The 8,392-nt window shown below is 49.4% G+C and overlaps 1 long non-coding RNA gene across 1 annotated transcript; it reads left to right on the top strand.

Annotated features, from left to right (window-relative positions):
* Window positions 1-50: 50 nt before the first annotated feature.
* On the top strand, window positions 51-3,916 carry LOC119086177. The gene is made up of 2 exons (XR_005089398.1): window positions 51-245; window positions 3,272-3,916. It is a non-coding gene; the product is annotated as an uncharacterized LOC119086177 (long non-coding RNA).
* Window positions 3,917-8,392: the final 4,476 nt, after the last annotated feature.

The raw sequence follows: 8,392 nt of genomic DNA, 5'->3' as shown, positions 1-8,392 counted from the left end.
CCGAGGGAGGGAATGAGGGGGAAGGGGGTGTGAGTCACGGCCGCGCCCCCTCCCGTGCGAGGCTGGAGTCGCGGAGGTTGTGAGCCTGGGACACCCGCCCGGAGCTCGCCCGCCCCGCCAGCCCGCGGCTCGCTTGGCCCGGAGGGTCAAGGAGGGGGTCTCTCTCTCTCTCACTCCAGCAATTTCCCCCGGAGATGGCTAAGAGGATAGATCAAGAATCCCAATGTCCCCAGGCCGGGGGAAAGGTAGTGAGTGCGGGTGGGGAGCGCGCCCAAGCCCAGCCCCCTGGAAGCCGGCCTCGCCCACTAACCAAATGTCTCAACTCCCCGAGCCGGTTGGATCACTTGAGGGATTTTGTGTTTTTTTTCCTTTGCGAGTGTGAATATTTCTATTTTTTTTTTTTTTTGGAGTGGGAGGTTGTTTTTGAGCCGAGGCCGTTCAGGCCACCTCGGTTTCCCCGGGACGTAAAGCCCCCCCCCCCCCATGACATAACTCATGTATCCGGCGCTGGAACCCGAGCCCCGGAGACCGCGTGAAATCGCGCTGTCTCCGGCCGCCGCTTCCTCCCGCAGACCCGGCGCCGGCCCGGCCTCTCGGGGGGATTTGCCCAGGGGGGCGGGGGTGGTTTCCAGCCTGGGAACAGACCTTCCCCGTCTGCCCGGGGAGGGGCTCCCGCACCTGTCGCCGTCCCCGCTGCTGCCCCCCACGGCCGCCGCGGAGAACAGCTGTCTGCGGGCCACCGCGGACCCGGAGGGGACGGTGAAGAGGGAGGGGCGCGGAGAGGTCCCCGCGGACGGCGCCCACGAGCCGCACGGCTCCCGGGACCCCCCCGGCACGCGCGGAGGAGGTGCGGCGGACCCCGGGTTGCAGGGTCCCGGCCGGGTCCGGCCGGCGCCCCCTGGTGCCCACCCGTGGCAGTTCACATCTCTTCATTAGTCGGCATTCCAGATTTTGCCTGGAGAACTTTCCCTCGGGGAAGACTACTTAGCTCAACTCCTTTCTTTTCTGTTGTTTATTTATTTATTGCTTTGGTTTGGTTTGGTTTGGTTTTAGAGACAGGGTCTCCTATAGCTCAGGCTGGCCTCGAATATATTATGAGGCTGGCTGAGACCGGTGTCGATCGGAGACTCGGAAGGATCCTTCTGCTTCCACCTTCCAAATACAGATGTGCACCACCGTGTCCGGCTCTCCCGCTGCAACTGTTTTAAAAAATTGTTTGTTATTCTTACCGTGTGTACGTTGGGGCGCGCGTGCGTGCTACCATGTGCGCGTGTGCGTGGAAGCCGGGAGATAACTTCATGGAGTCAGTTATCTCTTTTCCATTTTTACATGTGGTTGGGGGGATGGCACTCAGATCAAGATTTCTCCGCAAACGCATTTAGGTACCAGAAGAAAAGCCGTCGGATGCCCTGGAACTGGGGTTACAAACTGCTGTGAGCTGCCCTGTGGGTCTGGGGACTCGAACCTTGGTTCTCTGGAAGAGCAAGTGCTCTTCACCACTGAGCCACCCCCTCCCGCCCCCCCTCCATCCCTCGCCCTCTTGCAACATTTCTTTAAACTTGCTCCTGAACGGATGTGCAACCTAAGGGCTTATCTACTCCTGGCCTCTCGTGGACCTCTTACATAAGGGTCACACTAGTATAAGAAAGAGCACAACCATTGATGGAGGCCGGGTTGAGGCAGGAGGCCAGCAAGTTTAAGGTCAGTCAGAACAACTTAGGGAAACACTGTCACAAAATAGAAGTGTGTGTGTGTGTGTGTGTGTGTGTGTGTGTGTATGGTGTTTGCCTAGTATTCTTGAAGCTGTAGCTTCGATTTCCGGTACCCAGACCCAAACCCACAAAATGCATGTGATCCAGGGATGTCACCTCAGCTTTTCAGAACTGGGAACTTCTAAATTTTTCTCCAAATCTATCTCCTGGTGACAGAAGGGGAGGGGCTCAGAATCTGACCCAGGATTTCTTATGATAGTATACCTGGACTTCATCTGGTCAGATTCAAACTCTTTTCAGGGCTAGGGTGTAGCTCAGTGTTCAAATGTTGCTTGGCTACAGACACTGACTCGGCCTTGATGGACAGCCAGCACAACAATGGAGGCCCGCCTCCGTCTGGTGCCGATGGTTATTTAAGGGTCTCCTCTTCCACCTTCATACCTGTGGGAGCCCACAGAGTTCTCCTAGTGAGAGCTGAGCTTGCCTTACCAGCGGGACTGCATAAGCGGATGACTGGACCACGGGCCTGGGTCCCAGGTGTTTGGAAGACTCTACACTTGACTGTATCTAGCAAGGGGGAGGTCTTTGCCTCGCCCCCTTGGCATTGTTATAAAAAGCCATTTTGACCCAGGTCCCTCCAGAAGCTATCCTGTGTTTCTGTCTTTCTCCTTCTCACTATCAATGATAATGCCTATCATTCTATCTACAAGTTCCTTATTCCTCTCTCCTCATAGGAACCCTGTAAAAGCTGGGGGCTGGTCACCCACACATACCCCCTAATCAAAGAGCCTTTCAGTGTGGTTAGTGTGCTGGATAGTTTTTGTTTGGTTGGTTTTTTGTTTGTTTGTTTGTTTGGTTTGTTTTGTTTTTTTGTTTTGGTTTTTCGAGACAGGGTTTTTCTGTGTAGCTTTGCGCCTTTCCTGGATCTCGCTCTGTAGAACAGGCTGGCTTCAAACTCACAAAGGTCCACCTGCCTCTGCCTCCCGAGTGCTGGGATTAAAGGCCTGCGCCACCACCGCCCAGCAGTGTGCTGGATAGTTGTATGTCAATTTGACACAAGCTAAAGTCATCTGAGAGGAGAGAATCTTAATTAAGAAAATGCCAGCCAGGCAGTGGTGGCTTATGTCTTTAATCCCAGCACTAAGGAGGCAGAGGCAGGTGGATCTTTGTGAGTTCAAGGCCAGCCTGGTCTATACAAAGTGAGTTCCAGGACAGCCAAGGCTACACAGAGAAATCCTGTCTCAAAAAAAAAAAAAAAAACAAAAAAAAAAAAACCTCCATAATACCCAGCTGTAGGGCATTTTCTTAATTATTGATGTAGGCAGACCCAGCCATCCCTAGGTACCACCCCTAGGCTGGTGGCCCTGGGTTCTATAGGAAAATAGGCTGAGCAAGCCATGGGGAGCAAGCCAGTAAGCAGCTCCCCTCCATGGCCTCTGCATCAGCTCCTGCCTCCAGGGTCCTGCCCTGCTTGAGTTCCTGCCCTGACTTCCTTCCGTGATGGACTATGATGTGGAAGTGTGAGCCTAATAAACCCTTTCCTCCCCAACTTGCCTTAGGTCATGGTGTTTCGTCACAGCAGCAGAAACCCTAAGACATTACTCAAGGCCCTGTTCTCCCAAAGAAGTTTCCTTGCTCAAAATCGGCTGTGGGGTTGGCGTGTGCAGTGGTTGCCTGGTGTCTACAGGGCCCTGAGTTCATTGCCCAGCAAGAGAGAAATAGCACTGTGCTGTCTACTCATACGGTCGTTGGGACTTAAGAGGAAGAGGCAGACATGGGTGTCATGGCTCATCCTTGTCGTCTCCAGCCACTGGAGAGGCTGGGGCGGGAAGATTGCCAGGAGTTTGCCTGGGTCACACAGCTAGTTCCAGGCTGCTCAAGACTGCACACAGGGAAATCAAGTCTCTAAATAAAGAAATAAATAAGGAAGAGGCAGGCCGAGAGCCCTCAGTAACTACGCTGTTCTCGGCCTTGGTGAAGCGTTCAGTGAATGCCAGCTGTGTTATCCTCGACCCCACCACTCCCGGCAAGGTCCAAGATCTATGTGCTCTGGGCACTCAATTCATTCTTCTCCACTAAGCGAGGCCACATCCACAGCATCCGGGATATAAACAGTGCACAAAACGGCTGCATTGCTGACCAGCTCTGTAAAGGCTTCCATGAATATATTCATCGCTGCCACGAATAAATTAATTGAAAGAAGGGATGCTTTGTGAACTCTGTTTACCCTGCATCCTGTTATCTTTCTTCATTCTTGCTCCCCGACTTTTGTGGTTGCGTGTGTGTGTGTGTGTGTGTGCGCGCGCACGCACACATGTATGTACAAGTTCACATGTATGTGTCAAGATCAGAAGACAACTTGGGTGGGTGGGTTGGGGAGTTAGTTCCCTCTGTCCACCATGTGGACACTGGGGACCAAACTCAGGCTGTCAGGTTTGGTAGCAGGTACCTTTTTTTTTTCCCCCGTTCGTTTGGTTTTTTTGAGACAGGGTTTCTCTGTGTAGTCCTGGCTTTCCCGGAACTCACTCTGTAGACCAGGCTGGCCTCAAACTCACAAAGATCTTCTGCTTCCCGAGTGCTGGAATTAAAGGCGTGCACCACCACTACCTGGCTCTTAATAATTTTTAAATTACATTTATTTATCTATTTGTGCGTGAGAGCCTTCTCATTGGCCTCCTTTCTGCTTTTGAGACCTCAAGCCTAGAGCAATCCCACTGTCTCAGTTCTTGGTTTGAGGTAGTGCCACTGTTTCCAACGGTCGGTGTCTGGATAAGGTGCTTCCGGGTTCTTGGTGTCTTACTCAGAGAGTTGAGAAAGAGGTACACACAGATTGGAAGATATCAACTGGAGCCCAGTCCCAGTGGACACATCTACAAAACAACTCCGGAACCGAAGTCTGGGGAACATTCCAGAAGAGCAGATGGAAAGACTGTAAGAGCCGGAGGATCGGGGAGTTTGCTGCGAGATCGTTTCTCCTAGTAATGTCATAAAGTCTCACCAAAATGAGTGCCCAAACCTGAGCTGAACAAAGAGCAACAATAGACAGAGAAGTGGATGGGGAGAGACAGGGGACCTCAACAGTCTTAGAGAAGAGAACAGCAATTGGTTACCTAGTACCAAATGGTCAGTCCTGAGGACATGCACACAAATAACATTGTGCAGACCGAGCAGGTTATATTTAGGAATATGTATGTATGTATATGCAGGTAACAACCAACCATTAATGAAAAAAGAGAGGCCATGAATTGGAAAGAGAGCAAGGAGTAGTGTGTGGGAAAGGGAAGGGGAGTTGATGTAATTATATTATTTCAAAAATAAAAGAAATAATAATCATAACAGAGAGGAAGCTTTCGTCAAAGGCAAGGTCACGGCTCAGGTCGGAAATGCCGCCAGAGACATCGAGGGAGCTTCTCTGGGTGAAAGAAGTGAAAGAAAGGATCCAGGTTATTGCCTGAACCTTCTTTTATGGATCTAAAGAAAAGAGGTGCTAGATGGTAAGGGGTGTCATTTAAGTGGTTTTCTATTTAATGGATAATTAACATAAGCTTTACTCTGTTGCCCATGTCTCTTCCCGTGACGTGTCTGAGTTGAATCATAGACACACCCAGTTATTTGTAGGCATAAGATGATAAATTAGAGTTTTCTCCCAAAGTCCACTCAGAGGACTGTGCATGCCTTTCATATCCAAGTATGTTCTGAATATGTTCGGATAGAACCTGAGTCTCTACCACTTTTCCCTTTCCCCTGCGTACTCTGTTTTTCTCTAGATAGGATAGTTTCCGTGACGGCACACACATATTGTTATATCCTTTCTCTCCTCTCTGGGTTTTTGTTTGTTTGTTTGTGGTGGTGGTGGTGGAACACCTTTAATGCCAGCACTCAGGTGGGAGAGACAAGCGGATCTCTGAGTTCCAGGAAAGACTAAAAACAAACAAATGAAATTATAGTGTGTGTGTGTGTGTGTGTGTGTGTCCGCGCATGTGGAGGTCAGCGTCCAGGAGTTGGTTTTTCCTTCCACCAGGTCTCAGGAACCAAACTCAGGTCGTCTGGTTTGATGGCAAACCTCTTTACCAGTGAGCGTCTCCTGCCCCTATTCTGCCATTTCTGTTTGTTTGCTTTGTTTTGTTTTTCAAGACAGGGTTTCTCGCTGGACAATGGTGGCGCACGCCTTTGATCCCAGCACTCAGGAGGCAGAGCCAAGCGGATCTCTGTGAGCTCAAGGCCAGCTTGGGCTACAGAGTGAGTTTCAGGACAGGCTCCAAAGCTACACAGAGAAACCCTGTCTTGGGGAAAACAAAACAAACAAACAAACAAGGTTTCTCTGTGTGGCCCTGGCTGTCCTGGGATTTGCAGTGTAGACCAGGCTGGCCTCAAACTCACCGGTCCCTGCCTCCTGAGTTCTGGGATTAAAGGCATGCTTGGGCCACCGCTGTCTGGCCCATATATATATATATATATATATATATATATATATATATATATATATATATTTTAACTTTAATTTTCTCAACATGTTAAAGTCCCAATTTTCTTTTGGGTTCCTTTTGGCTGGTTGGTGCTCTCTGTTGGACATCGCAGGAGTTTCCTGGAGGCCAGCCCCGGGGGAAAGTCAGGCTACAATGCATTCGTGGACAAGAGCTCTTGGAATCTTACAGTAAGAAGGGAAGAAAAGAGGACAGAGGCCGTTCAACTGCAGGGCCTCTTCAGTTAATTCTGAGAAGACCTTTAAAATAAAGGTAGCGTGCCTTACCGAGTTATGTGAGGAGCCTGACATTCCTGGCTTGACCAGTCCTCGGCGGCGTGATGTTATCGCTGTCATGAGATTCTGGGAGAAGCCCCTCTGGTTACCTGCCTCCTCATTATTTTACGGTAGAGGACAGGAGAGCTCACTGAGCCCTGGGGCAAGAAGACACAAGTAGGCTGTTGTCTCTTCCAAGTGGGATGTGAACTGTGGCTTCTCTCTGCAGAACAGGGGAGAGCATGGCTTCCCATCAGCTTTCTGTGTTATTTGGCTGAGGCGAGAATTAAATGGACATAAAATTGGAGAGTCAAAGGTGGTGTCTCTTAAGTGTAATGTGGGCCATCCTGAGCTACGTGGCAAATTCAAAGCTAGCTTGGAATAAAGAAGATAACAAAGAGCAGGAACTAATAAAACACAGCTGGCCTTGGAAGCCCGCGTCCGTGGCCCCGGCATTTAAAAGGCAGAATCAGGAAAATGGGTGCAAATTCAAGACCGATCTGGTCCTTATATCGAGCGCCAGGCTGGCCATTTTGTCAGGAGGAGGAGGAGGAAGAAACTAAGGAAATACAAAATAACTGTGTAATACTGAAGATGGACAAAGCTGTTTGTTCTGATATCAAAGATTCTGAAAAATCTTTTTTTAAATCCTGTAATCCTAGCTATTTGGGAGGCTGAGGCAGGAGGACCACAAGTTCAAGGCCCGACCAGTCAATTTAGTGAGAATCTATCAAAGAGAAAGAAAGGATACAGCTCAATAGGAGAACTAATTGCTTAGCATGTGTGAGGCCTAACATTAATCTTCAGTATCCCCAGAGAAGTCATATATGAGCCTTTAATCCCAGCACTCGGGAGGCAGAGGCAGGCAGATCTCTGAGTTCGAGGCCAGCCTGGGCTACAGAGCGAGATCCAGGACAGCCAGGGCTACACAGAGAAACCCTGTCTCAAAAAACCAAAAAAGAAAAGAAAAAAGTAGAAAGAAAGGAGGAGGAGAAGGAAGAAAAAGAAAGAAGAGGCCGTCACGTATGCCTATGTGTATGGGGGTGGGGGATCTACTATCTTGCCCAGGCTACTCTGGAATTTACGGGTTCTACAGAATATCAGATTACAGATGTGCGGTGCCACACCTGATAAGAAGCAGGCTTTTGTGGGCCAATGAGATGACTGTACCAAGCCTCAAAACCTGAGTTCTGTTCCTGGACCTGCGTGGTGGAAGGAGAGAACCGATTCCTGCAAGTTTCTCTCTGATCTCTAAGCCGTGTGGTGAGTGTATGCACACACAAATAAATGATTAAACAAATTTAATACGTGTGTTTATTTACTTATTTGAGGCAGGGTCTCACTTTGTAGGCTTGCTGCCATGGAACTCGATGTATGAACTAGGCTGGCCTAGCATTCTGTCTTTTTTCTCCTCAGTGCTGAAATTAAAAGCATGTACCACCATACCTGGCTAAAAACGTTTTTTAAAATGGAGATTTTGCGTGTTTGTTTTTAAGATTGAGTTAGTTAATTTTGAGACAGCAGGCCTTGTAACTCAGGCTGGCCTCAAACTAGCTACATAGCCAAGGATGGCCTTGAGCTTCTGACTCTCCTGCCTCGATTCCTAGAGTGCTGGGGTTACAGGCCTTTGAGACCAGGTCCAGTGTTTGTTAAGGTTGTTGTTGTTGTTGTTTTTTTCCGAGACAGGGTTTCTCTGTGTAGTTTTGCGCCTTTCCTGGAACTCGCTTTGTAGACCAGGCTGGCCTCGAAACTCACAGAGATCCGCCTGCCACCACTGCCAGCGTTTAGGTGGTTGTTTTGATCAACGTTGTGTAGAGGAAGCAGAGTGTCGGTGGTATAGGGTGGGCATAGCTGTCTTCTAACTCTGTATGAGAAGTAATAATAAAAGCCCAATCCAGAAAATATTTAATGTAGTCTTATACTAGAAGACATCAAAGGGTAC

This window comes from Peromyscus leucopus, chromosome 18 (assembly GCF_004664715.2).
Source record: "Peromyscus leucopus breed LL Stock chromosome 18, UCI_PerLeu_2.1, whole genome shotgun sequence".
Taxonomy (NCBI): domain Eukaryota; kingdom Metazoa; phylum Chordata; class Mammalia; order Rodentia; family Cricetidae; genus Peromyscus; species Peromyscus leucopus.
Note: the sequence above shows the minus strand (reverse complement) of the source record. Positions and strands in the feature narration are given on the sequence as shown.